Source organism: Lemur catta, chromosome 12 (assembly GCF_020740605.2).
Source record: "Lemur catta isolate mLemCat1 chromosome 12, mLemCat1.pri, whole genome shotgun sequence".
Classification (NCBI taxonomy): Eukaryota; Metazoa; Chordata; class Mammalia; order Primates; family Lemuridae; genus Lemur; species Lemur catta.
In genome coordinates, this window is record NC_059139.1 from 98252092 (window position 1) to 98278162 (window position 26071).

Here is a 26071-nt window from a genome sequence, read left to right on the forward strand (position 1 = left end):
GTTAGGGTTAGGGTTAGCATCAGTTCAAGGGTAGTGTTAGGCTTAGCGTTAGGGTTAGCATCAGCCCTAGGATAGTGTTAGGTTTAGGGTTAGGGTTAGCATGAGCCCTAGGATAGTGTTAGGGTTAGGGTTAGCATCAGCCCTAGGATAGTGTTAGGGTTAGGTTTAGCCTCAGCCCTAGGAGAGTGTTAAGTTTAGGGATAGGGTTAGCATCAGGCCTAGGATAGAGTTAGGGTTAGGGTTAGGGTTAGCGTCAGCCCTAGGATACTGTCAGGGTTAGGGTTAGCATCAGGCCTAGGACAGTGTTAGGGTTAGGGTTAGCATCAGCCCTAGGAGAGTGTTAGGGTTAGGGTTAGGGTTAGCATCAGCCCTAGGATAGTGTTAGGGTTAGGGTTAGCATCAACCCTAGGATAGTGTTAGGGTTAGGGTTAGGGTTAGCATCAGCCCTAGGATAGTGTTAGTGTTAGGGTTAGCTTCAGCCCTAGCATAGTGTTAGGGTTAGGGTTAGGGTTAGCATCCGCCCTAGGATACTGTTAGGATTAGGGTTAGGGTTAGCATCAGCCCTAGGATAGTGTTAGGGTTAGCGTTAACATAAACCCTAGGATAGTGTTAGGGTTAGGGTTAGGGTTAGCATCAGTTCAAGGATAGTGTTAGGGTTAGCGTTAGGGTTAGCATCAGCCCTAGGATAGTGTTAGGGTTAGGGTTAGCATCAGCCCTAGGATAGTGTTAGGGTTAGGGTTAGGGTTATCATCAGGCCTAGGATGGTGTTAGGGTTAGGGTTAGCATCAGCTCTAGGATAGTGTTAGGGATAGGGTTAGGGTTAGCATCAGCCCTAGGATACTGTTAAGGTTAGGGTTAGGGTTATCATCAGGCCTAGGATATTGTGAGGGCTAGGGTTAGCATCAGACTTAGGATAGTGTTCGGGTTAGGGTTAGGGTTAGCATCAGCCCTAGGATAGTGTTAGGGTTAGGGTTAGCATCAGCCCTAGGAGAGTGTTATGGTTAGGGATAGGTTTAGCATCAGGCCTAGGATAGTGTTAGGGTTAGGGTTAGGGTTAGCATCAGCCCTAGGATAGTGTTAGGGTTAGGGTTAGCATCAGGCCTAGGATAGTGTTAGGGTTAGGGTTAGCATCAGCCCTAGGAGAGTGTTAGGGTTAGGGTTAACATCAGCCCTAGGATAGTGTTAGGGTTAGGGTTAGGGTTAGCATCAGCCCTAGGATAGTGTTAGATTTAGGGTTAGCATCAGACCTAGGATAGTGTTAGGGTTAGGGTTAGGGTTAGCATCAGCCCTAGGATAGTGTAAGTGTTAGGGTTAGGGTTAGCATCAGGCCTAGGATAGTGTTAGGGTTAGGGTTAGGGTTAGCATCACGCCTAGGATAGTGTTAGGGTTAGGGTTAGGGTTATGGTTAGCATCAGCCCTAGGATAGTGTTAGGGTTAGGGTTAGCATCTGCCCTAGGATAGTGTTAGGGTTAGGGTTAGCATCAGCCCTAGGATAGTGTTAGGGTTAGAGTTAGGGTTAGCATCAGCCCTAGGATAGTGTTAGGGTTAGGGTTAGCATCAGCCCTAGGATAGTGTTAGTGTTAGGGTTAGGGTTAGCATCAGCCCTAGGATAGTGTTAGGGTTAGGGTTAGGGTTATCATCAGGCCTAGGATAGTGCTAGGGTTAGGGTTATCATCAGCTCTAGGATAGTGTTAGGGTTAGGGTTAGGGTTAGCATCAGCCCTAGGATAGTGTTAGGGTTAGGGTTAGCATCAGGCCTAGGATAGTGTTAGGGTTAGGGTTAGCATCAGCCCTAGGAGAGTGTTAGGGTTAGGGTTAAGGTTAGCATCAGCCCTAGGATAGTGTTAGGGTTAGGGTTAACATCAGCCCTAGGATAGTGTTAGGGTTAGGGTTAGGGTTAGCATCAGCCCTAGGATAGTTTTAGGTTTATGGTTATCATCAGACCTAGGATAGTGTTAGGGTTAGGGTTAGGGTTAGCATCAGCCCTAGGATAGTGTAAGTGTTAGGGTTAGGGTTAGCATCAGGCCTAGGATAGTGTTAGGGTTAGGGTTAGCATCAGCCCTAGGATAGTGTTAGGGTTAGGGTTAGGGTTAGCATCAGCCCTAGGATAGTGTTAGGGTTAGGGTTAGGGTTAGCATCAGCCCTAGGATAGTATTAGGGTTAGCGTTAGCATCAGCCCTAGGATAGTGTTAGGGTTAGGGATAGGGTTAGCACCAGGCCCAGGATAGTGTTAGTGTTAGGGTTAGCATCAGCCTTAGGATAGTGTTAGGGTTAGGGTTAGGGTTAGCATCAGCCGTAGGATAGTGTTTGGGTTAGGGTTAGCCTCCGCCCTAAGATAGTGTTAGAGTTAGGGTTAGGGTTAGCATCAGCCCTAGGATAGTGTTAGGGTTAGGGTTAGGGTTAGAATCAGCCCTAGGATAGTGTTAGTGTTAGGGTTAGCATCAGCCCTAGGATAGTGTTAGGGTTAGGGTTAGGGTTAGCATCCGCCCTAGGATAGTGTTAGGGTTAGGGTTAGCATCAGCCTTAGGATAGTGTTAGGGTTAGGGTTAGGGTTAGCATCAGCCGTAGGATAGTGTTTGGGTTAGGGTTAGCCTCAGCCCTAAGATAGTGTTAGAGTTAGGGTTAGGGTTAGCATCAGCCGTGGGATAGTGTTAGGGTTAGGGTTAGGGTTAGAATCAGCCCTAGGATAGTGTTAGTGTTAGGGTTAGCATCAGCCCTAGGATAGTGTTAGGGTTAGGGTTAGGGTTAGCATCCGCCGTAGGATAGTGTTAGGGTTAGGGTTAGGGTTAGCATCAGCCCTAGGATAGTGTTAGGGTTAGGGTTAACATAAACCCTAGGATAGTGTTAGGGTTAGGGTTAGGGTTATCATCAGGCCTAGGATAGTTTTAGGGTTAGGGTTAGGGTTAGCATCAGTTCAAGGGTAGTGTTAGGCTTAGCGTTAGGGTTAGCATCAGCCCTAGGATAGTGTTAGGTTTAGGGTTAGGGTTAGCATGAGCCCTAGGATAGTGTTAGGGTTAGGGTTAGCATCAGCCCTAGGATAGTGTTAGGGTTAGGGTTAGGGTTATCATCAGGCCTAGGATAGTGTTAGGGTTAGGGTTAGCATCAGCTCTAGGATAGTGTTAGGGTTAGGGTTAGGGTTAGCATCAGCCCTAGGATAGTGTTAAGGTTAGGGTTAGGGTTATCATCAGGCCTAGGATAGTGTGAGGGCTAGGGTTAGCATCAGACTTAGGATACTGTTAGGGTTAGGGTTAGGATTAGCATCAGCCCTAGGATAGTGTTAGGGTTAGGGTTAGCCTCAGCCCTAGGGGAGTGTTAAGTTTAGGGATAGGGTTAGCATCAGGCCTAGGATAGAGTTAGGGTTAGGGTTAGGGTTAGCGTCAGCCCTAGGATACTGTTAGGGTTAGGGTTAGCATCAGGCCTAGGACAGTGTTAGGGTTAGGGTTAGCATCAGCCCTAGGAGAGTGTTAGGGTTAGGGTTAGGGTTAGCATCAGCCCTAGGATAGTGTTAGGGTTAGGGTTAGCATCAACCCTAGGATAGTGTTAGGGTTAGGGTTAGGGTTAGCATCAGCCCTAGGATAGTGTTAGTGTTAGGGTTAGCTTCAGCCCTAGGATAGTGTTAGGGTTAGGGTTAGGGTTAGCATCCGCCCTAGGATACTGTTAGGATTAGGGTTAGGGTTAGCATCAGCCCTAGGATAGTGTTAGGGTTAGCGTTAACATAAACCCTAGGATAGTGTTAGGGTTAGGGTTAGGGTTAGCATCAGTTCAAGGATAGTGTTAGGGTTAGCGTTAGGGTTAGCATCAGCCCTAGGATAGTGTTAGGGTTAGGGTTAGCATCAGCCCTAGGATAGTGTTAGGGTTAGGGTTAACATCAGCCCTAGGATAGTGTTAGGGTTAGGGTTAGGGTTAGCATCAGCCCTAGGATAGTTTTAGGTTTATGGTTATCATCAGACCTAGGATAGTGTTAGGGTTAGGGTTAGGGTTAGCATCAGCCCTAGGATAGTGTAAGTGTTAGGGTTAGGGTTAGCATCAGGCCTAGGATAGAGTTAGGGTTAGGGTTAGCATCAGCCCTAGGATAGTGTTAGGGTTAGGGTTAGGGTTAGCATCAGCCCTAGGATAGTGTTAGGGTTAGGGTTAGGGTTAGCATCAGCCCTAGGATAGTATTAGGGTTAGCGTTAGCATCAGCCCTAGGATAGTGTTAGGGTTAGGGATAGGGTTAGCACCAGGCCCAGGATAGTGTTAGTGTTAGGGTTAGCATCAGCCTTAGGATAGTGTTAGGGTTAGGGTTAGGGTTAGCATCAGCCGTAGGATAGTGTTTGGGTTAGGGTTAGCCTCAGCCCTAAGATAGTGTTAGAGTTAGGGTTAGGGTTAGCATAAGCCCTAGGATAGTGTTAGGGTTAGGGTTAGGGTTAGAATCAGCCCTAGGATAGTGTTAGTGTTAGGGTTAGCATCAGCCCTAGGATAGTGTTAGGGTTAGGGTTAGGGTTAGCATCCGCCCTAGGATAGTGTTAGGGTTAGGGTTAGCATCAGCCTTAGGATAGTGTTAGGGTTAGGGTTAGGGTTAGCATCAGCCGTAGGATAGTGTTTGGGTTAGGGTTAGCCTCAGCCCTAAGATAGTGTTAGAGTTAGGGTTAGGGTTAGCATCAGCCCTGGGATAGTGTTAGGGTTAGGGTTAGGGTTAGAATCAGCCCTAGGATAGTGTTAGTGTTAGGGTTAGCATCAGCCCTAGGATAGTGTTAGGGTTAGGGTTAGGGTTAGCATCCGCCGTAGGATAGTGTTAGGGTTAGGGTTAGGGTTAGCATCAGCCCTAGGATAGTGTTAGGGTTAGGGTTAACATAAACCCTAGGATAGTGTTAGGGTTAGGGTTAGGGTTATCATCAGGCCTAGGATAGTTTTAGGGTTAGGGTTAGGGTTAGCATCAGTTCAAGGGTAGTGTTAGGCTTAGCGTTAGGGTTAGCATCAGCCCTAGGATAGTGTTAGGTTTAGGGTTAGGGTTAGCATGAGCCCTAGGATAGTGTTAGGGTTAGGGTTAGCATCAGCCCTAGGATAGTGTTAGGGTTAGGTTTAGCCTCAGCCCTAGGAGAGTGTTAAGTTTAGGGATAGGGTTAGCATCAGGCCTAGGATAGAGTTAGGGTTAGGGTTAGGGTTAGCGTCAGCCCTAGGATACTGTCAGGGTTAGGGTTAGCATCAGGCCTAGGACAGTGTTAGGGTTAGGGTTAGCATCAGCCCTAGGAGAGTGTTAGGGTTAGGGTTAGGGTTAGCATCAGCCCTAGGATAGTGTTAGGGTTAGGGTTAGCATCAACCCTAGGATAGTGTTAGGGTTAGGGTTAGGGTTAGCATCAGCCCTAGGATAGTGTTAGTGTTAGGGTTAGCTTCAGCCCTAGCATAGTGTTAGGGTTAGGGTTAGGGTTAGCATCCGCCCTAGGATACTGTTAGGATTAGGGTTAGGGTTAGCATCAGCCCTAGGATAGTGTTAGGGTTAGCGTTAACATAAACCCTAGGATAGTGTTAGGGTTAGGGTTAGGGTTAGCATCAGTTCAAGGATAGTGTTAGGGTTAGCGTTAGGGTTAGCATCAGCCCTAGGATAGTGTTAGGGTTAGGGTTAGCATCAGCCCTAGGATAGTGTTAGGGTTAGGGTTAGGGTTATCATCAGGCCTAGGATGGTGTTAGGGTTAGGGTTAGCATCAGCTCTAGGATAGTGTTAGGGATAGGGTTAGGGTTAGCATCAGCCCTAGGATACTGTTAAGGTTAGGGTTAGGGTTATCATCAGGCCTAGGATATTGTGAGGGCTAGGGTTAGCATCAGACTTAGGATAGTGTTCGGGTTAGGGTTAGGGTTAGCATCAGCCCTAGGATAGTGTTAGGGTTAGGGTTAGCATCAGCCCTAGGAGAGTGTTATGGTTAGGGATAGGTTTAGCATCAGGCCTAGGATAGTGTTAGGGTTAGGGTTAGGGTTAGCATCAGCCCTAGGATAGTGTTAGGGTTAGGGTTAGCATCAGGCCTAGGATAGTGTTAGGGTTAGGGTTAGCATCAGCCCTAGGAGAGTGTTAGGGTTAGGGTTAACATCAGCCCTAGGATAGTGTTAGGGTTAGGGTTAGGGTTAGCATCAGCCCTAGGATAGTGTTAGATTTAGGGTTAGCATCAGACCTAGGATAGTGTTAGGGTTAGGGTTAGGGTTAGCATCAGCCCTAGGATAGTGTAAGTGTTAGGGTTAGGGTTAGCATCAGGCCTAGGATAGTGTTAGGGTTAGGGTTAGGGTTAGCATCACGCCTAGGATAGTGTTAGGGTTAGGGTTAGGGTTATGGTTAGCATCAGCCCTAGGATAGTGTTAGGGTTAGGGTTAGCATCTGCCCTAGGATAGTGTTAGGGTTAGGGTTAGCATCAGCCCTAGGATAGTGTTAGGGTTAGAGTTAGGGTTAGCATCAGCCCTAGGATAGTGTTAGGGTTAGGGTTAGCATCAGCCCTAGGATAGTGTTAGTGTTAGGGTTAGGGTTAGCATCAGCCCTAGGATAGTGTTAGGGTTAGGGTTAGGGTTATCATCAGGCCTAGGATAGTGCTAGGGTTAGGGTTATCATCAGCTCTAGGATAGTGTTAGGGTTAGGGTTAGGGTTAGCATCAGCCCTAGGATAGTGTTAGGGTTAGGGTTAGCATCAGGCCTAGGATAGTGTTAGGGTTAGGGTTAGCATCAGCCCTAGGAGAGTGTTAGGGTTAGGGTTAAGGTTAGCATCAGCCCTAGGATAGTGTTAGGGTTAGGGTTAACATCAGCCCTAGGATAGTGTTAGGGTTAGGGTTAGGGTTAGCATCAGCCCTAGGATAGTTTTAGGTTTATGGTTATCATCAGACCTAGGATAGTGTTAGGGTTAGGGTTAGGGTTAGCATCAGCCCTAGGATAGTGTAAGTGTTAGGGTTAGGGTTAGCATCAGGCCTAGGATAGTGTTAGGGTTAGGGTTAGCATCAGCCCTAGGATAGTGTTAGGGTTAGGGTTAGGGTTAGCATCAGCCCTAGGATAGTGTTAGGGTTAGGGTTAGGGTTAGCATCAGCCCTAGGATAGTATTAGGGTTAGCGTTAGCATCAGCCCTAGGATAGTGTTAGGGTTAGGGATAGGGTTAGCACCAGGCCCAGGATAGTGTTAGTGTTAGGGTTAGCATCAGCCTTAGGATAGTGTTAGGGTTAGGGTTAGGGTTAGCATCAGCCGTAGGATAGTGTTTGGGTTAGGGTTAGCCTCCGCCCTAAGATAGTGTTAGAGTTAGGGTTAGGGTTAGCATCAGCCCTAGGATAGTGTTAGGGTTAGGGTTAGGGTTAGAATCAGCCCTAGGATAGTGTTAGTGTTAGGGTTAGCATCAGCCCTAGGATAGTGTTAGGGTTAGGGTTAGGGTTAGCATCCGCCCTAGGATAGTGTTAGGGTTAGGGTTAGCATCAGCCTTAGGATAGTGTTAGGGTTAGGGTTAGGGTTAGCATCAGCCGTAGGATAGTGTTTGGGTTAGGGTTAGCCTCAGCCCTAAGATAGTGTTAGAGTTAGGGTTAGGGTTAGCATCAGCCGTGGGATAGTGTTAGGGTTAGGGTTAGGGTTAGAATCAGCCCTAGGATAGTGTTAGTGTTAGGGTTAGCATCAGCCCTAGGATAGTGTTAGGGTTAGGGTTAGGGTTAGCATCCGCCGTAGGATAGTGTTAGGGTTAGGGTTAGGGTTAGCATCAGCCCTAGGATAGTGTTAGGGTTAGGGTTAACATAAACCCTAGGATAGTGTTAGGGTTAGGGTTAGGGTTATCATCAGGCCTAGGATAGTTTTAGGGTTAGGGTTAGGGTTAGCATCAGTTCAAGGGTAGTGTTAGGCTTAGCGTTAGGGTTAGCATCAGCCCTAGGATAGTGTTAGGTTTAGGGTTAGGGTTAGCATGAGCCCTAGGATAGTGTTAGGGTTAGGGTTAGCATCAGCCCTAGGATAGTGTTAGGGTTAGGGTTAGGGTTATCATCAGGCCTAGGATAGTGTTAGGGTTAGGGTTAGCATCAGCTCTAGGATAGTGTTAGGGTTAGGGTTAGGGTTAGCATCAGCCCTAGGATAGTGTTAAGGTTAGGGTTAGGGTTATCATCAGGCCTAGGATAGTGTGAGGGCTAGGGTTAGCATCAGACTTAGGATACTGTTAGGGTTAGGGTTAGGATTAGCATCAGCCCTAGGATAGTGTTAGGGTTAGGGTTAGCCTCAGCCCTAGGGGAGTGTTAAGTTTAGGGATAGGGTTAGCATCAGGCCTAGGATAGAGTTAGGGTTAGGGTTAGGGTTAGCGTCAGCCCTAGGATACTGTTAGGGTTAGGGTTAGCATCAGGCCTAGGACAGTGTTAGGGTTAGGGTTAGCATCAGCCCTAGGAGAGTGTTAGGGTTAGGGTTAGGGTTAGCATCAGCCCTAGGATAGTGTTAGGGTTAGGGTTAGCATCAACCCTAGGATAGTGTTAGGGTTAGGGTTAGGGTTAGCATCAGCCCTAGGATAGTGTTAGTGTTAGGGTTAGCTTCAGCCCTAGGATAGTGTTAGGGTTAGGGTTAGGGTTAGCATCCGCCCTAGGATACTGTTAGGATTAGGGTTAGGGTTAGCATCAGCCCTAGGATAGTGTTAGGGTTAGCGTTAACATAAACCCTAGGATAGTGTTAGGGTTAGGGTTAGGGTTAGCATCAGTTCAAGGATAGTGTTAGGGTTAGCGTTAGGGTTAGCATCAGCCCTAGGATAGTGTTAGGGTTAGGGTTAGCATCAGCCCTAGGATAGTGTTAGGGTTAGGGTTAGGGTTATCATCAGGCCTAGGATAGTGTTAGGGTTAGGGTTAACATCAGCTCTAGGATAGTGTTAGGGATAGGGTTAGGGTTAGCATCAGCCCTAGGATACTGTTAAGGTTAGGGTTAGGGTTATCATCAGGCCTAGGATAGTGTGAGGGCTAGGGTTAGCATCAGACTTAGGATAGTGTTCAGGTTAGGGTTAGGGTTAGCATCAGCCCTAGGATAGTGTTAGGGTTAGGGTTAGCATCAGCCCTAGGAGAGTGTTATGGTTAGGGATAGGTTTAGCATCAGGCCTAGGATAGTGTTAGGGTTAGGGTTAGGGTTAGCATCTGCCCTAGGATAGTGTTAGGGTTAGGGTTAGGGTTAGCATCAGCCCTAGGATAGTGTTAGGGTTAGGGTTAGCATCAGGCCTAGGATAGTGTTAGGGTTAGGGTTAGCATCAGCCCTAGGAGAGTGTTAGCGTTAGGGTTAAGGTTAGCATCAGCCCTAGGATAGTGTTAGGGTTAGGGTTAACATCAGCCCTAGGATAGTGTTAGGGTTAGGGTTAGGGTTAGCATCAGCCCTAGGATAGTTTTAGGTTTATGGTTATCATCAGACCTAGGATAGTGTTAGGGTTAGGGTTAGGGTTAGCATCAGCCCTAGGATAGTGTAAGTGTTAGGGTTAGGGTTAGCATCAGGCCTAGGATAGAGTTAGGGTTAGGGTTAGCATCAGCCCTAGGATAGTGTTAGGGTTAGGGTTAGGGTTAGCATCAGCCCTAGGATAGTGTTAGGGTTAGGGTTAGGGTTAGCATCAGCCCTAGGATAGTATTAGGGTTAGCGTTAGCATCAGCCCTAGGATAGTGTTAGGGTTAGGGATAGGGTTAGCACCAGGCCCAGGATAGTGTTAGTGTTAGGGTTAGCATCAGCCTTAGGATAGTGTTAGGGTTAGGGTTAGGGTTAGCATCAGCCGTAGGATAGTGTTTGGGTTAGGGTTAGCCTCAGCCCTAAGATAGTGTTAGAGTTAGGGTTAGGGTTAGCATAAGCCCTAGGATAGTGTTAGGGTTAGGGTTAGGGTTAGAATCAGCCCTAGGATAGTGTTAGTGTTAGGGTTAGCATCAGCCCTAGGATAGTGTTAGGGTTAGGGTTAGGGTTAGCATCCGCCCTAGGATAGTGTTAGGGTTAGGGTTAGCATCAGCCTTAGGATAGTGTTAGGGTTAGGGTTAGGGTTAGCATCAGCCGTAGGATAGTGTTTGGGTTAGGGTTAGCCTCAGCCCTAAGATAGTGTTAGAGTTAGGGTTAGGGTTAGCATCAGCCCTGGGATAGTGTTAGGGTTAGGGTTAGGGTTAGAATCAGCCCTAGGATAGTGTTAGTGTTAGGGTTAGCATCAGCCCTAGGATAGTGTTAGGGTTAGGGTTAGGGTTAGCATCCGCCGTAGGATAGTGTTAGGGTTAGGGTTAGGGTTAGCATCAGCCCTAGGATAGTGTTAGGGTTAGGGTTAACATAAACCCTAGGATAGTGTTAGGGTTAGGGTTAGGGTTATCATCAGGCCTAGGATAGTTTTAGGGTTAGGGTTAGGGTTAGCATCAGTTCAAGGGTAGTGTTAGGCTTAGCGTTAGGGTTAGCATCAGCCCTAGGATAGTGTTAGGTTTAGGGTTAGGGTTAGCATGAGCCCTAGGATAGTGTTAGGGTTAGGGTTAGCATCAGCCCTAGGATAGTGTTAGGGTTAGGTTTAGCCTCAGCCCTAGGAGAGTGTTAAGTTTAGGGATAGGGTTAGCATCAGGCCTAGGATAGAGTTAGGGTTAGGGTTAGGGTTAGCGTCAGCCCTAGGATACTGTCAGGGTTAGGGTTAGCATCAGGCCTAGGACAGTGTTAGGGTTAGGGTTAGCATCAGCCCTAGGAGAGTGTTAGGGTTAGGGTTAGGGTTAGCATCAGCCCTAGGATAGTGTTAGGGTTAGGGTTAGCATCAACCCTAGGATAGTGTTAGGGTTAGGGTTAGGGTTAGCATCAGCCCTAGGATAGTGTTAGTGTTAGGGTTAGCTTCAGCCCTAGCATAGTGTTAGGGTTAGGGTTAGGGTTAGCATCCGCCCTAGGATACTGTTAGGATTAGGGTTAGGGTTAGCATCAGCCCTAGGATAGTGTTAGGGTTAGCGTTAACATAAACCCTAGGATAGTGTTAGGGTTAGGGTTAGGGTTAGCATCAGTTCAAGGATAGTGTTAGGGTTAGCGTTAGGGTTAGCATCAGCCCTAGGATAGTGTTAGGGTTAGGGTTAGCATCAGCCCTAGGATAGTGTTAGGGTTAGGGTTAGGGTTATCATCAGGCCTAGGATGGTGTTAGGGTTAGGGTTAGCATCAGCTCTAGGATAGTGTTAGGGATAGGGTTAGGGTTAGCATCAGCCCTAGGATACTGTTAAGGTTAGGGTTAGGGTTATCATCAGGCCTAGGATATTGTGAGGGCTAGGGTTAGCATCAGACTTAGGATAGTGTTCGGGTTAGGGTTAGGGTTAGCATCAGCCCTAGGATAGTGTTAGGGTTAGGGTTAGCATCAGCCCTAGGAGAGTGTTATGGTTAGGGTTAGCATCAGCCCTAGGAGAGTGTTAGGGTTAGGGTTAACATCAGCCCTAGGATAGTGTTAGGGTTAGGGTTAGGGTTAGCATCAGCCCTAGGATAGTGTTAGATTTAGGGTTAGCATCAGACCTAGGATAGTGTTAGGGTTAGGGTTAGGGTTAGCATCAGCCCTAGGATAGTGTAAGTGTTAGGGTTAGGGTTAGCATCAGGCCTAGGATAGTGTTAGGGTTAGGGTTAGGGTTAGCATCACGCCTAGGATAGTGTTAGGGTTAGGGTTAGGGTTATGGTTAGCATCAGCCCTAGGATAGTGTTAGGGTTAGGGTTAGCATCTGCCCTAGGATAGTGTTAGGGTTAGGGTTAGCATCAGCCCTAGGATAGTGTTAGGGTTAGAGTTAGGGTTAGCATCAGCCCTAGGATAGTGTTAGGGTTAGGGTTAGCATCAGCCCTAGGATAGTGTTAGTGTTAGGGTTAGGGTTAGCATCAGCCCTAGGATAGTGTTAGGGTTAGGGTTAGGGTTATCATCAGGCCTAGGATAGTGCTAGGGTTAGGGTTATCATCAGCTCTAGGATAGTGTTAGGGTTAGGGTTAGGGTTAGCATCAGCCCTAGGATAGTGTTAGGGTTAGGGTTAGCATCAGGCCTAGGATAGTGTTAGGGTTAGGGTTAGCATCAGCCCTAGGAGAGTGTTAGGGTTAGGGTTAAGGTTAGCATCAGCCCTAGGATAGTGTTAGGGTTAGGGTTAACATCAGCCCTAGGATAGTGTTAGGGTTAGGGTTAGGGTTAGCATCAGCCCTAGGATAGTTTTAGGTTTATGGTTATCATCAGACCTAGGATAGTGTTAGGGTTAGGGTTAGGGTTAGCATCAGCCCTAGGATAGTGTAAGTGTTAGGGTTAGGGTTAGCATCAGGCCTAGGATAGTGTTAGGGTTAGGGTTAGCATCAGCCCTAGGATAGTGTTAGGGTTAGGGTTAGGGTTAGCATCAGCCCTAGGATAGTGTTAGGGTTAGGGTTAGGGTTAGCATCAGCCCTAGGATAGTATTAGGGTTAGCGTTAGCATCAGCCCTAGGATAGTGTTAGGGTTAGGGATAGGGTTAGCACCAGGCCCAGGATAGTGTTAGTGTTAGGGTTAGCATCAGCCTTAGGATAGTGTTAGGGTTACGGTTAGGGTTAGCATCAGCCGTAGGATAGTGTTTGGGTTAGGGTTAGCCTCAGCCCTAAGATAGTGTTAGAGTTAGGGTTAGGGTTAGCATCAGCCCTAGGATAGTGTTAGGGTTAGGGTTAGGGTTAGAATCAGCCCTAGGATAGTGTTAGTGTTAGGGTTAGCATCAGCCCTAGGATAGTGTTAGGGTTAGGGTTAGGGTTAGCATCCGCCCTAGGATAGTGTTAGGGTTAGGGTTAGCATCAGCCTTAGGATAGTGTTAGGGTTAGGGTTAGGGTTAGCATCAGCCGTAAGATAGTGTTTGGGTTAGGGTTAGCCTCAGCCATAAGATAGTGTTAGAGTTAGGGTTAGGGTTAGCATCAGCCCTGGGATAGTGTTAGGGTTAGGGTTAGGGTTAGAATCAGCCCTAGGATAGTGTTAGTGTTAGGGTTAGCATCAGCCCTAGGATAGTGTTAGGGTTAGGGTTAGGGTTAGCATCCGCCGTAGGATAGTGTTAGGGTTAGGGTTAGGGTTAGCATCAGCCCTAGGATAGTGTTAGGGTTAGGGTTAACATAAACCCTAGGATAGTGTTAGGGTTAGGGTTAGGGTTATCATCAGGCCTAGGATAGTTTTAGGGTTAGGGTTAGGGTTAGCATCAGTTCAAGGGTAGTGTTAGGCTTAGCGTTAGGGTTAGCATCAGCCCTAGGATAGTGTTAGGTTTAGGGTTAGGGTTAGCATGAGCCCTAGGATAGTGTTAGGGTTAGGGTTAGCATCAGCCCTAGGATAGTGTTAGGGTTAGGGTTAGGGTTATCATCAGGCCTAGGATAGTGTTAGGGTTAGGGTTAGCATCAGCTCTAGGATAGTGTTAGGGTTAGGGTTAGGGTTAGCATCAGCCCTAGGATAGTGTTAAGGTTAGGGTTAGGGTTATCATCAGGCCTAGGATAGTGTGCGGGCTAGGGTTAGCATCAGACTTAGGATACTGTTAGGGTTAGGGTTAGGATTAGCATCAGCCCTAGGATAGTGTTAGGGTTAGGGTTAGCCTCAGCCCTAGGAGAGTGTTAAGTTTAGGGATAGGGTTAGCATCAGGCCTAGGATAGAGTTAGGGTTAGGGTTAGGGTTAGCGTCAGCCCTAGGATACTGTTAGGGTTAGGGTTAGCATCAGGCCTAGGACAGTGTTAGGGTTAGGGTTAGCATCAGCCCTAGTAGAGTGTTAGGGTTAGGGTTAGGGTTAGCATCAGCCCTAGGATAGTGTTAGGGTTAGGGTTAGCATCAACCCTAGGATAGTGTTAGGGTTAGGGTTAGGGTTAGCATCAGCCCTAGGATAGTGTTAGTGTTAGGGTTAGCTTCAGCCCTAGGATAGTGTTAGGGTTAGGGTTAGGGTTAGCATCCGCCCTAGGATACTGTTAGGATTAGGGTTAGGGTTAGCATCAGCCCTAGGATAGTGTTAGGGTTAGCGTTAACATAAACCCTAGGATAGTGTTAGGGTTAGGGTTAGGGTTAGCATCAGTTCAAGGATAGTGTTAGGGTTAGCGTTAGGGTTAGCATCAGCCCTAGGATAGTGTTAGGGTTAGGGTTAGCATCAGCCCTAGGATAGTGTTAGGGTTAGGGTTAGGGTTATCATCAGGCCTAGGATAGTGTTAGGGTTAGGGTTAGCATCAGCTCTAGGATAGTGTTAGGGATAGGGTTAGGGTTAGCATCAGCTCTAGTATACTGTTAAGGTTAGGGTTAGGGTTATCATCAGGCCTAGGATAGTGTGAGGGCTAGGGTTAGCATCAGACTTAGGATAGTGTTCGGGTTAGGGTTAGGGTTAGCATCAGCCCTAGGATAGTGTTAGGGTTAGGGTTAGCATCAGCCCTAGGAGAGTGTTATGGTTAGGGATAGGTTTAGCATCAGGCCTAGGATAGTGTTAGGGTTAGGGTTAGGGTTAGCATCAGCCCTAGGATAGTGTTAGGGTTAGGGTTAGCATCAGCCCTAGGATAGTGTTAGGGTTAGGGTTAGCATCAGCCCTAGGAGAGTGTTAGGGTTAGGGTTAACATCAGCCCTAGGATAGTGTTAGGGTTAGGGTTAGGGTTAGCATCAGCCCTAGGATAGTGTTAGATTTAGGGTTAGCATCAGACCTAGGATAGTGTTAGGGTTAGGGTTAGGGTTAGCATCAGCCCTAGGATAGTGTAAGTGTTAGGGTTAGGGTTAGCATCAGGCCTAGGATAGTGTTAGGGTTAGGGTTAGGGTTAGCATCACGCCTAGGATAGTGTTAGGGTTAGGGTTAGGGTTATGGTTAGCATCAGCCCTAGGATAGTGTTAGGGTTAGGGTTAGCATCTGCCCTAGGATAGTGTTAGGGTTAGGGTTAGCATCAGCCCTAGGATAGTGTTAGGGTTAGGGTTAGGGTTAGCATCAGCCCTAGGATAGTGTTAGGGTTAGGGTTAGCATCAGCCCTAGGATAGTGTTAGTGTTAGGGTTAGGGTTAGCATCAGCCCTAGGATAATGTTAGGGTTAGGGTTAGGGTTAGCATCAGGCCTAGGATAGTGTTAGGGTTAGGGTTAGCATCAACCCTAGGATAGTGTTAGGGTTAGGGTTAGGGTTAGCATCAGCCCTAGGATAGTGTTAGTGTTAGGGTTAGCCTCAGCCCTAGGAGAGTGTTAGGGTTAGAGATAGGGTTAGCATCAGGCCTAGGATAATGTTAGGGTTAGGGTTAGGGTTAGCATCAGCCCTAGGATAGTGTTAGGGTTAGGGTTAGCATCCCGCCTAGGATAGTGTTAGGGTTAGGGTTAGCATCAGCCCTAGGAGAGTGTTAGGGTTAGGGTTAGGGTTAGCATCAGCCCTAGGATAGTGTTAGGATTAGGGTTAACATCAGCCCTAGGATAGTGTTAGGGTTATTGTTAGGGTTAGCATCAGCCCTAGGATACCGTTAGGTTTAGGATTAGCATCAGACCTAGGATAGTGTTAGGGTTATGGTTAGGGTTAGCATCAGCCCTAAGATAGTGTAAGTGTTAGGGTTAGGGTTAGCATCAGGCCTAGGATAGTGTTAGGGTTAGGGTTAGCATTAGCGCTAGGATAGTGTTAGGGTTAGGGTTAGCGTTTGCATCAGCCCTAGGATAGTGTTAGGGTTAGGGTTAGGGTTAGCATCAGCCCTAGGATATTATTAGGGTTAGGGTTAGCATCAGCCCTAGGATAGTGTTAGGTTTAGGGTTAGGGTTAGCACCAGGCCCAGGATAGTGTTAGTGTTAGGGTTAGCATCAGCCTTAGGATAGTGTTAGGGTTAGGGTTAGGGTTAGCATCAGCCGTAGGATAGTGTTTGGGTTAGGGTTAGCCTCAGCCCTAAGATAGTGTTAGAGTTAGGGTTAGGGATAGCATCAGCCCTAGGATAGTGTTAGGGTTAGGGTTAGGGTTACCATCAGCCCTAGGATAGTGTTAGTGTTAGGGTTAGCATCAGCCCTAGGATAGTGTTAGGGTTAGGGTTTGGGTTAGCATCCGCCCTAGGATAGTGTTAGGGTTAGGGTTAGGGTTAGCATCAGCCCTAGGATAGTGTTAGGTTTAGGGTTAACATAAACCCTAGGATAGTGTTAGGGTTAGGGTTAGGGTTATCATCAGGCCTAGGATAGTGTTAGGGTTAGGGTTAGCATCAGCGCTAGGATAGTGTTAGGGTTAGGTTTAGGGTTATCATCAGGCCTAGGAGAGTGTTAGGGTTAGCGTTATCATCAGCTCTAGGATAGTGTTAGGGTTAGGGTTAGGGTTAGCATCAGGCCTAGGATAGTGTTAAGGTTAGGGTTAGGGTTATCATCAGGCCTAGGATAGTGTGAGGGCTAGGGTTAGCATCAGACTTAGGATAGTGTTAGGGTTAGGGTTAGGTTTAGCATCAGCCCTAGGATAGTGTTAGGGTTAGGGTTAGCATCAGCCCTAGGATAGTGTTAGGGTTAGGGTTAGGGTTAGCATGAGCCCTAGGATAGTGTTAGGGTTAGGGTTAGCATCAGCCCTAGGATAGTGTTAGGGTTAGGGTTAGGGTTAGCATGAGCCCTAGGATAGTGTTAGGGTTAAGGTTAGCATCAACCCTAGGATAGTGTTAGGGTTAGGGTTAGGGTTAGCATCAGCCCTAGGATAGTGTTAGGGTTAGGGTTAGCCTCAGCCCTAGGAGAGTGTTAGGGTTAGGGATAGGGTTAGCATCAGGCCTAGGATAGTGTTAGGGTTAGGGTTAGGGTTATCATCAGGCCTAGGATAGTGTTAGGGTTAGGGTTAGCATCAGCTCTAGGATAGTGTTAGGGATAGGGTTAGGGTTAGCATCAGCCCTAGGATAGTGTTAAGGTTAGGGTTAGGGTTATCATCAGGCCTAGGATAGTGTGAGGGCTAGGGTTAGCATCAGACTTAGGATAGTGTTAGGGTTAGGGTTAGGGTTAGCATCAGCCCTAGGATAGTGTTAGGGTTAGGGTTAGCATCAGCCCTAGGATAGTGTTAGGGTTAGGGTTAGGGTTAGCATGAGCCCTAGGATAGTGTTAGGGTTAGGGTTAGCATCAGCCCTAGGATATTGTTAGGGTTAGGGTTAGGGTTAGCATCAGCCCTAGAATAGTGTTAGGGTTAGGGTTAGCATCAATCCTAGGATAGTGTTAGGGTTAGGGTTAGGGTTAGCATCAGCCCTAGGATAGTGTTAGGGTTAGGGTTAGCCTCAGCCCTAGGAGAGTGTTAGGGTTAGGGATAGGGTTAGCATCAGGCCTAGGATAGTGTTAGGGTTAGGGTTAGGGTTAGCATCAGCCCTAGGATAGTGTTAGTGTTAGGGTTAGCCTCAGCCCTAGGAGAGTGTTAGGGTTAGAGATAGGGTTAGCATCAGGCCTAGGATAATGTTAGGGTTAGGGTTAGGGTTAGCATCAGCCCTAGGATAGTGTTAGGGTTAGGGTTAGCATCCCGCCTAGGATAGTGTTAGGGTTAGGGTTAGCATCAGCCCTAGGAGAGTGTTAGGGTTAGGGTTAGGGTTAGCATCAGCCCTAGGATAGTGTTAGGATTAGGGTTAACATCAGCCCTAGGATAGTGTTAGGGTTAGGGTTAGGGTTAGCATCAGCCCTAGGATACCGTTAGGTTTAGGATTAGCATCAGACCTAGGATAGTGTTAGGGTTATGGTTAGGGTTAGCATCAGCCCTAAGATAGTGTAAGTGTTAGGGTTAGGGTTAGCATCAGGCCTAGGATAGTGTTAGGGTTAGGGTTAGCATTAGCGCTAGGATAGTGTTAGGGTTAGGGTTAGCGTTTGCATCAGCCCTAGGATAGTGTTAGGGTTAGGGTTAGGGTTAGCATCAGCCCTAGGATATTATTAGGGTTAGGGTTAGCATCAGCCCTAGGATAGTGTTAGGTTTAGGGTTAGGGTTAGCACCAGGCCCAGGATAGTGTTAGTGTTAGGGTTAGCATCAGCCTTAGGATAGTGTTAGGGTTAGGGTTAGGGTTAGCATCAGCCGTAGGATAGTGTTTGGGTTAGGGTTAGCCTCAGCCCTAAGATAGTGTTAGAGTTAGGGTTAGGGATAGCATCAGCCCTAGGATAGTGTTAGGGTTAGGGTTAGGGTTACCATCAGCCCTAGGATAGTGTTAGTGTTAGGGTTAGCATCAGCCCTAGGATAGTGTTAGGGTTAGGGTTTGGGTTAGCATCCGCCCTAGGATAGTGTTAGGGTTAGGGTTAGGGTTAGCATCAGCCCTAGGATAGTGTTAGGTTTAGGGTTAACATAAACCCTAGGATAGTGTTAGGGTTAGGGTTAGGGTTATCATCAGGCCTAGGATAGTGTTAGGGTTAGGGTTAGCATCAGCGCTAGGATAGTGTTAGGGTTAGGTTTAGGGTTATCATCAGGCCTAGGAGAGTGTTAGGGTTAGCGTTATCATCAGCTCTAGGATAGTGTTAGGGTTAGGGTTAGGGTTAGCATCAGGCCTAGGATAGTGTTAAGGTTAGGGTTAGGGTTATCATCAGGCCTAGGATAGTGTGAGGGCTAGGGTTAGCATCAGACTTAGGATAGTGTTAGGGTTAGGGTTAGGTTTAGCATCAGCCCTAGGATAGTGTTAGGGTTAGGGTTAGCATCAGCCCTAGGATAGTGTTAGGGTTAGGGTTAGGGTTAGCATGAGCCCTAGGATAGTGTTAGGGTTAGGGTTAGCATCAACCCTAGGATAGTGTTAGGGTTAGGGTTAGGGTTAGCATCAGCCCTAGGATAGTGTTAGGGTTAGGGTTAGCCTCAGCCCTAGGAGAGTGTTAGGGTTAGGGATAGGGTTAGCATCAGGCCTAGGATAGTGTTAGGGTTAGGGTTAGGGTTATCATCAGGCCTAGGATAGTGTTAGGGTTAGGGTTAGCATCAGCTCTAGGATAGTGTTAGGGATAGGGTTAGGGTTAGCATCAGCCCTAGGATAGTGTTAAGGTTAGGGTTAGGGTTATCATCAGGCCTAGGATAGTGTGAGGGCTAGGGTTAGCATCAGACTTAGGATAGTGTTAGGGTTAGGGTTAGGGTTAGCATCAGCCCTAGGATAGTGTTAGGGTTAGGGTTAGCATCAGCCCTAGGATAGTGTTAGGGTTAGGGTTAGGGTTAGCATGAGCCCTAGGATAGTGTTAGGGTTAGGGTTAGCATCAGCCCTAGGATAGTGTTAGGGTTAGGGTTAGCATCACACCTAGGATAGTGTTAGGGTTAGGGTTAGGTTCAGCATCAGCCCTAGGAGAGTGTAAGTGTTAGGGTTAGGGTTAGCATCAGGCCAAGGATAGTGTTAGGGTTAGGGTTAGCATCAGCCCTAGGATAGTGTTAGGGTTATGGATAGGGTTAGCATCAGCCCTAGGATAGTGTTAGTGTTAGGGTTAGGGTTAGCATCAGCCGTAGGATAGTGTTTGGGTTAGGGTTAGCCTCAGCCCTAAGATAGTGTTAGAGTTAGGGTTAGGGTTAGCATCAGCCCTAGGTTAGTGTTAGGGTTAGGGTTAGGGTTAGCACCAGGCCTAGGATAGTGTTAGTGTTAGGGTTAGCATCAGCCTTAGGATAGTGTTAGGGTTAGGGTTAGGGTTAGCATCAGCCGTAGGATAGTGTTTGGGTTAGGGTTAGCCTCAGCCCTAAGATAGTGTTAGAGTTAGGGTTAGGGTTAGCATCAGCCCTAGGATAGTGTTAGTGTTAGGGTTAGGGTTAGCATCAGCCCTACGATAGTGTTAGTGTTTGGGTTAGCATCAGCCCTAGGATAGTGTTAGGGTTAGGGTAAGGGTTAGCATCCGCCCTAGGATAGTGTTAGGGTTAAAGTTAGGGTTAGCATCAGCCCTAGGATAGTGTTAGGGTTAGGGTTAACATAAACCCTAGGATAGTGTTAGGGTTAGGGTTAGGGTTATCATCAGTCCTAGGATAGTGTTAGGGTTAGGGTTAGGGTTAGCATCAGTTCAAGGATAGTGTTAGGGTTAGCGTTAGGGTTAGCATCAGCCCTAGGATAGTGTTAGGGTTAGGGTTAGCATCAGCCCTAGGATAGTGTTAGGGTTAGGGTTAGGGTTATCATCAGGCCTAGGATAGTGCTAGGGTTAGGGTTATCATCAGCTCTAGGATAGTGTTAGGGTTAGGGTTAGGGTTAGCATCAGCCCTAGGATAGTGTTAGGGTTAGGGTTAGCATCAGGCCTAGGATAGTGTTAGGGTTAGGGTTAGCATCAGCCCTAGGAGAGTGTTAGGGTTAGGGTTAAGGTTAGCATCAGCCCTAGGATAGTGTTAGGGTTAGGGTTAACATCAGCCCTAGGATAGTGTTAGGGTTAGGGTTAGGGTTAGCATCAGCCCTAGGATAGTGTAAGTGTTAGGGTTAGGGTTAGCATCAGGCCTAGGATAGTGTTAGGGTTAGGGTTAGCATCAGCCCTAGGATAGTGTTAGGGTTAGGGTTAGGGTTAGCATCAGCCCTAGGATAGTGTTAGGGTTAGGGTTAGGGTTAGCATCAGCCCTAGGATAGTATTAGGGTTAGCGTTAGCATCAGCCCTAGGATAGTGTTAGGGTTAGGGATAGGGTTAGCACCAGGCCCAGGATAGTGTTAGTGTTAGGGTTAGCATCAGCCTTAGGATAGTGTTAGGGTTAGGGTTAGGGTTAGCATCAGCCGTAGGATAGTGTTTGGGTTAGGGTTAGCCTCAGCCCTAAGATAGTGTTAGAGTTAGGGTTAGGGTTAGCATCAGCCCTAGGATAGTGTTAGGGTTAGGGTTAGGGTTAGAATCAGCCCTAGGATAGTGTTAGTGTTAGGGTTAGCATCAGCCCTAGGATAGTGTTAGGGTTAGGGTTAGGGTTAGCATCCGCCCTAGGATAGTGTTAGGGTTAGGGTTAGCATCAGCCTTAGGATAGTGTTAGGGTTAGGGTTAGGGTTAGCATCAGCCGTAGGATAGTGTTTGGGTTAGGGTTAGCCTCAGCCCTAAGATAGTGTTAGAGTTAGGGTTAGGGTTAGCATCAGCCCTGGGATAGTGTTAGGGTTAGGGTTAGGGTTAGAATCAGCCCTAGGATAGTGTTAGTGTTAGGGTTAGCATCAGCCCTAGGATAGTGTTAGGGTTAGGGTTAGGGTTAGCATCCGCCGTAGGATAGTGTTAGGGTTAGGGTTAGGGTTAGCATCAGCCCTAGGATAGTGTTAGGGTTAGGGTTAACATAAACCCTAGGATAGTGTTAGGGTTAGGGTTAGGGTTATCATCAGGCCTAGGATAGTTTTAGGGTTAGGGTTAGGGTTAGCATCAGTTCAAGGGTAGTGTTAGGCTTAGCGTTAGGGTTAGCATCAGCCCTAGGATAGTGTTAGGTTTAGGGTTAGGGTTAGCATGAGCCCTAGGATAGTGTTAGGGTTAGGGTTAGCATCAGCCCTAGGATAGTGTTAGGGTTAGGGTTAGGGTTATCATCAGGCCTAGGATAGTGTTAGGGTTAGGGTTAGCATCAGCTCTAGGATAGTGTTAGGGTTAGGGTTAGGGTTAGCATCAGCCCTAGGATAGTGTTAAGGTTAGGGTTAGGGTTATCATCAGGCCTAGGATAGTGTGAGGGCTAGGGTTAGCATCAGACTTAGGATACTGTTAGGGTTAGGGTTAGGATTAGCATCAGCCCTAGGATAGTGTTAGGGTTAGGGTTAGCCTCAGCCCTAGGAGAGTGTTAAGTTTAGGGATAGGGTTAGCATCAGGCCTAGGATAGAGTTAGGGTTAGGGTTAGGGTTAGCGTCAGCCCTAGGATACTGTTAGGGTTAGGGTTAGCATCAGGCCTAGGACAGTGTTAGGGTTAGGGTTAGCATCAGCCCTAGGAGAGTGTTAGGGTTAGGGTTAGGGTTAGCATCAGCCCTAGGATAGTGTTAGGGTTAGGGTTAGCATCAACCCTAGGATAGTGTTAGGGTTAGGGTTAGGGTTAGCATCAGCCCTAGGATAGTGTTAGTGTTAGGGTTAGCTTCAGCCCTAGGATAGTGTTAGGGTTAGGGTTAGGGTTAGCATCCGCCCTAGGATACTGTTAGGATTAGGGTTAGGGTTAGCATCAGCCCTAGGATAGTGTTAGGGTTAGCGTTAACATAAACCCTAGGATAGTGTTAGGGTTAGGGTTAGGGTTAGCATCAGTTCAAGGATAGTGTTAGGGTTAGCGTTAGGGTTAGCATCAGCCCTAGGATAGTGTTAGGGTTAGGGTTAGCATCAGCCCTAGGATAGTGTTAGGGTTAGGGTTAGGGTTATCATCAGGCCTAGGATAGTGTTAGGGTTAGGGTTAACATCAGCTCTAGGATAGTGTTAGGGATAGGGTTAGGGTTAGCATCAGCCCTAGGATACTGTTAAGGTTAGGGTTAGGGTTATCATCAGGCCTAGGATAGTGTGAGGGCTAGGGTTAGCATCAGACTTAGGATAGTGTTCAGGTTAGGGTTAGGGTTAGCATCAGCCCTAGGATAGTGTTAGGGTTAGGGTTAGCATCAGCCCTAGGAGAGTGTTATGGTTAGGGATAGGTTTAGCATCAGGCCTAGGATAGTGTTAGGGTTAGGGTTAGGGTTAGCATCAGCCCTAGGATAGTGTTAGGGTTAGGGTTAGGGTTAGCATCAGCCCTAGGATAGTGTTAGGGTTAGGGTTAGCATCAGGCCTAGGATAGTGTTAGGGTTAGGGTTAGCATCAGCCCTAGGAGAGTGTTAGCGTTAGGGTTAAGGTTAGCATCAGCCCTAGGATAGTGTTAGGGTTAGGGTTAACATCAGCCCTAGGATAGTGTTAGGGTTAGGGTTAGGGTTAGCATCAGCCCTAGGATAGTTTTAGGTTTATGGTTATCATCAGACCTAGGATAGTGTTAGGGTTAGGGTTAGGGTTAGCATCAGCCCTAGGATAGTGTAAGTGTTAGGGTTAGGGTTAGCATCAGGCCTAGGATAGAGTTAGGGTTAGGGTTAGCATCAGCCCTAGGATAGTGTTAGGGTTAGGGTTAGGGTTAGCATCAGCCCTAGGATAGTGTTAGGGTTAGGGTTAGGGTTAGCATCAGCCCTAGGATAGTATTAGGGTTAGCGTTAGCATCAGCCCTAGGATAGTGTTAGGGTTAGGGATAGGGTTAGCACCAGGCCCAGGATAGTGTTAGTGTTAGGGTTAGCATCAGCCTTAGGATAGTGTTAGGGTTAGGGTTAGGGTTAGCATCAGCCGTAGGATAGTGTTTGGGTTAGGGTTAGCCTCAGCCCTAAGATAGTGTTAGAGTTAGGGTTAGGGTTAGCATAAGCCCTAGGATAGTGTTAGGGTTAGGGTTAGGGTTAGAATCAGCCCTAGGATAGTGTTAGTGTTAGGGTTAGCATCAGCCCTAGGATAGTGTTAGGGTTAGGGTTAGGGTTAGCATCCGCCCTAGGATAGTGTTAGGGTTAGGGTTAGCATCAGCCTTAGGATAGTGTTAGGGTTAGGGTTAGGGTTAGCATCAGCCGTAGGATAGTGTTTGGGTTAGGGTTAGCCTCAGCCCTAAGATAGTGTTAGAGTTAGGGTTAGGGTTAGCATCAGCCCTGGGATAGTGTTAGGGTTAGGGTTAGGGTTAGAATCAGCCCTAGGATAGTGTTAGTGTTAGGGTTAGCATCAGCCCTAGGATAGTGTTAGGGTTAGGGTTAGGGTTAGCATCCGCCGTAGGATAGTGTTAGGGTTAGGGTTAGGGTTAGCATCAGCCCTAGGATAGTGTTAGGGTTAGGGTTAGGGTTATCATCAGGCCTAGGATAGTGTTAGGGTTAGGGTTAGCATCAGCTCTAGGATAGTGTTAGGGATAGGGTTAGGGTTAGCATCAGCCCTAGGATACTGTTAAGGTTAGGGTTAGGGTTATCATCAGGCCTAGGATAGTGTGAGGGCTAGGGTTAGCATCAGACTTAGGATAGTGTTCGGGTTAGGGTTAGGGTTAGCATCAGCCCTAGGATAGTGTTAGGGTTAGGGTTAGCATCAGCCCTAGGAGAGTGTTATGGTTAGGGATAGGTTTAGCATCAGGCCTAGGATAGTGTTAGGGTTAGGGTTAGGGTTAGCATCAGCCCTAGGATAGTGTTAGGGTTAGGGTTAGCATCAGGCCTAGGATAGTGTTAGGGTTAGGGTTAGCATCAGCCCTAGGAGAGTGTTAGGGTTAGGGTTAACATCAGCCCTAGGATAGTGTTAGGGTTAGGGTTAGGGTTAGCATCAGCCCTAGGATAGTGTTAGATTTAGGGTTAGCATCAGACCTAGGATAGTGTTAGGGTTAGGGTTAGGGTTAGCATCAGCCCTAGGATAGTGTAAGTGTTAGGGTTAGGGTTAGCATCAGGCCTAGGATAGTGTTAGGGTTAGGGTTAGGGTTAGCATCACGCCTAGGATAGTGTTAGGGTTAGGGTTAGGGTTATGGTTAGCATCAGCCCTAGGATAGTGTTAGGGTTAGGGTTAGCATCTGCCCTAGGATAGTGTTAGGGTTAGGGTTAGCATCAGCCCTAGGATAGTGTTAGGGTTAGGGTTAGGGTTAGCATCAGCCCTAGGATAGTGTTAGGGTTAGGGTTAGCATCAGCCCTAGGATAGTGTTAGTGTTAGGGTTAGGGTTAGCATCAGCCCTAGGATAATGTTAGGGTTAGGGTTAGGGTTAGCATCAGGCCTAGGATAGTGTTAGGGTTAGGGTTAGCATCAACCCTAGGATAGTGTTAGGGTTAGGGTTAGGGTTAGCATCAGCCCTAGGATAGTGTTAGTGTTAGGGTTAGCCTCAGCCCTAGGAGAGTGTTAGGGTTAGAGATAGGGTTAGCATCAGGCCTAGGATAATGTTAGGGTTAGGGTTAGGGTTAGCATCAGCCCTAGGATAGTGTTAGGGTTAGGGTTAGCATCCCGCCTAGGATAGTGTTAGGGTTAGGGTTAGCATCAGCCCTAGGAGAGTGTTAGGGTTAGGGTTAGGGTTAGCATCAGCCCTAGGATAGTGTTAGGATTAGGGTTAACATCAGCCCTAGGATAGTGTTAGGGTTAGGGTTAGGGTTAGCATCAGCCCTAGGATACCGTTAGGTTTAGGATTAGCATCAGACCTAGGATAGTGTTAGGGTTATGGTTAGGGTTAGCATCAGCCCTAAGATAGTGTAAGTGTTAGGGTTAGGGTTACCATCAGGCCTAGGATAGTGTTAGGGTTAGGGTTAGCATTAGCGCTAGGATAGTGTTAGGGTTAGGGTTAGCGTTTGCATCAGCCCTAGGATAGTGGTAGGGTTAGGGTTAGGGTTAGCATCAGCCCTAGGATATTATTAGGGTTAGGGTTAGCATCAGCCCTAGGATAGTGTTAGGTTTAGGGTTAGGGTTAGCACCAGGCCCAGGATAGTGTTAGTGTTAGGGTTAGCATCAGCCTTAGGATAGTGTTAGGGTTAGGGTTAGGGTTAGCATCAGCCGTAGGATAGTGTTTGGGTTAGGGTTAGCCTCAGCCCTAAGATAGTGTTAGAGTTAGGGTTAGGGATAGCATCAGCCCTAGGATAGTGTTAGGGTTAGGGTTAGGGTTACCATCAGCCCTAGGATAGTGTTAGTGTTAGGGTTAGCATCAGCCCTAGGATAGTGTTAGGGTTAGGGTTTGGGTTAGCATCCGCCCTAGGATAGTGTTAGGGTTAGGGTTAGGGTTAGCATCAGCCCTAGGATAGTGTTAGGTTTAGGGTTAACATAAACCCTAGGATAGTGTTAGGGTTAGGGTTAGGGTTATCATCAGGCCTAGGATACTGTTAGGGTTAGGGTTAGCATCAGCGCTAGGATAGTGTTAGGGTTAGGTTTAGGGTTATCATCAGGCCTAGGAGAGTGTTAGGGTTAGCGTTATCATCAGCTCTAGGATAGTGTTAGGGTTAGGGTTAGGGTTAGCATCAGGCCTAGGATAGTGTGAGGGCTAGGGTTAGCATCAGACTTAGGATAGTGTTAGGGTTAGGGTTAGGTTTAGCATCAGCCCTAGGATAGTGTTAGGGTTAGGGTTAGCATCAGCCCTAGGATAGTGTTAGGGTTAGGGTTAGGGTTAGCATGAGCCCTAGGATAGTGTTAGGGTTAGGGTTAGCATCAGCCCTAGGATAGTGTTAGGGTTAGGGTTAGGGTTAGCATGAGCCCTAGGATAGTGTTAGGGTTAGGGTTAGCATCAACCCTAGGATAGTGTTAGGGTTAGGGTTAGGGTTAGCATCAGCCCTAGGATAGTGTTAGGGTTAGGGTTAGCCTCAGCCCTAGGAGAGTGTTAGGGTTAGGGATAGGGTTAGCATCAGGCCTAGGATAGTGTTAGGGTTAGGGTTAGGGTTATCATCAG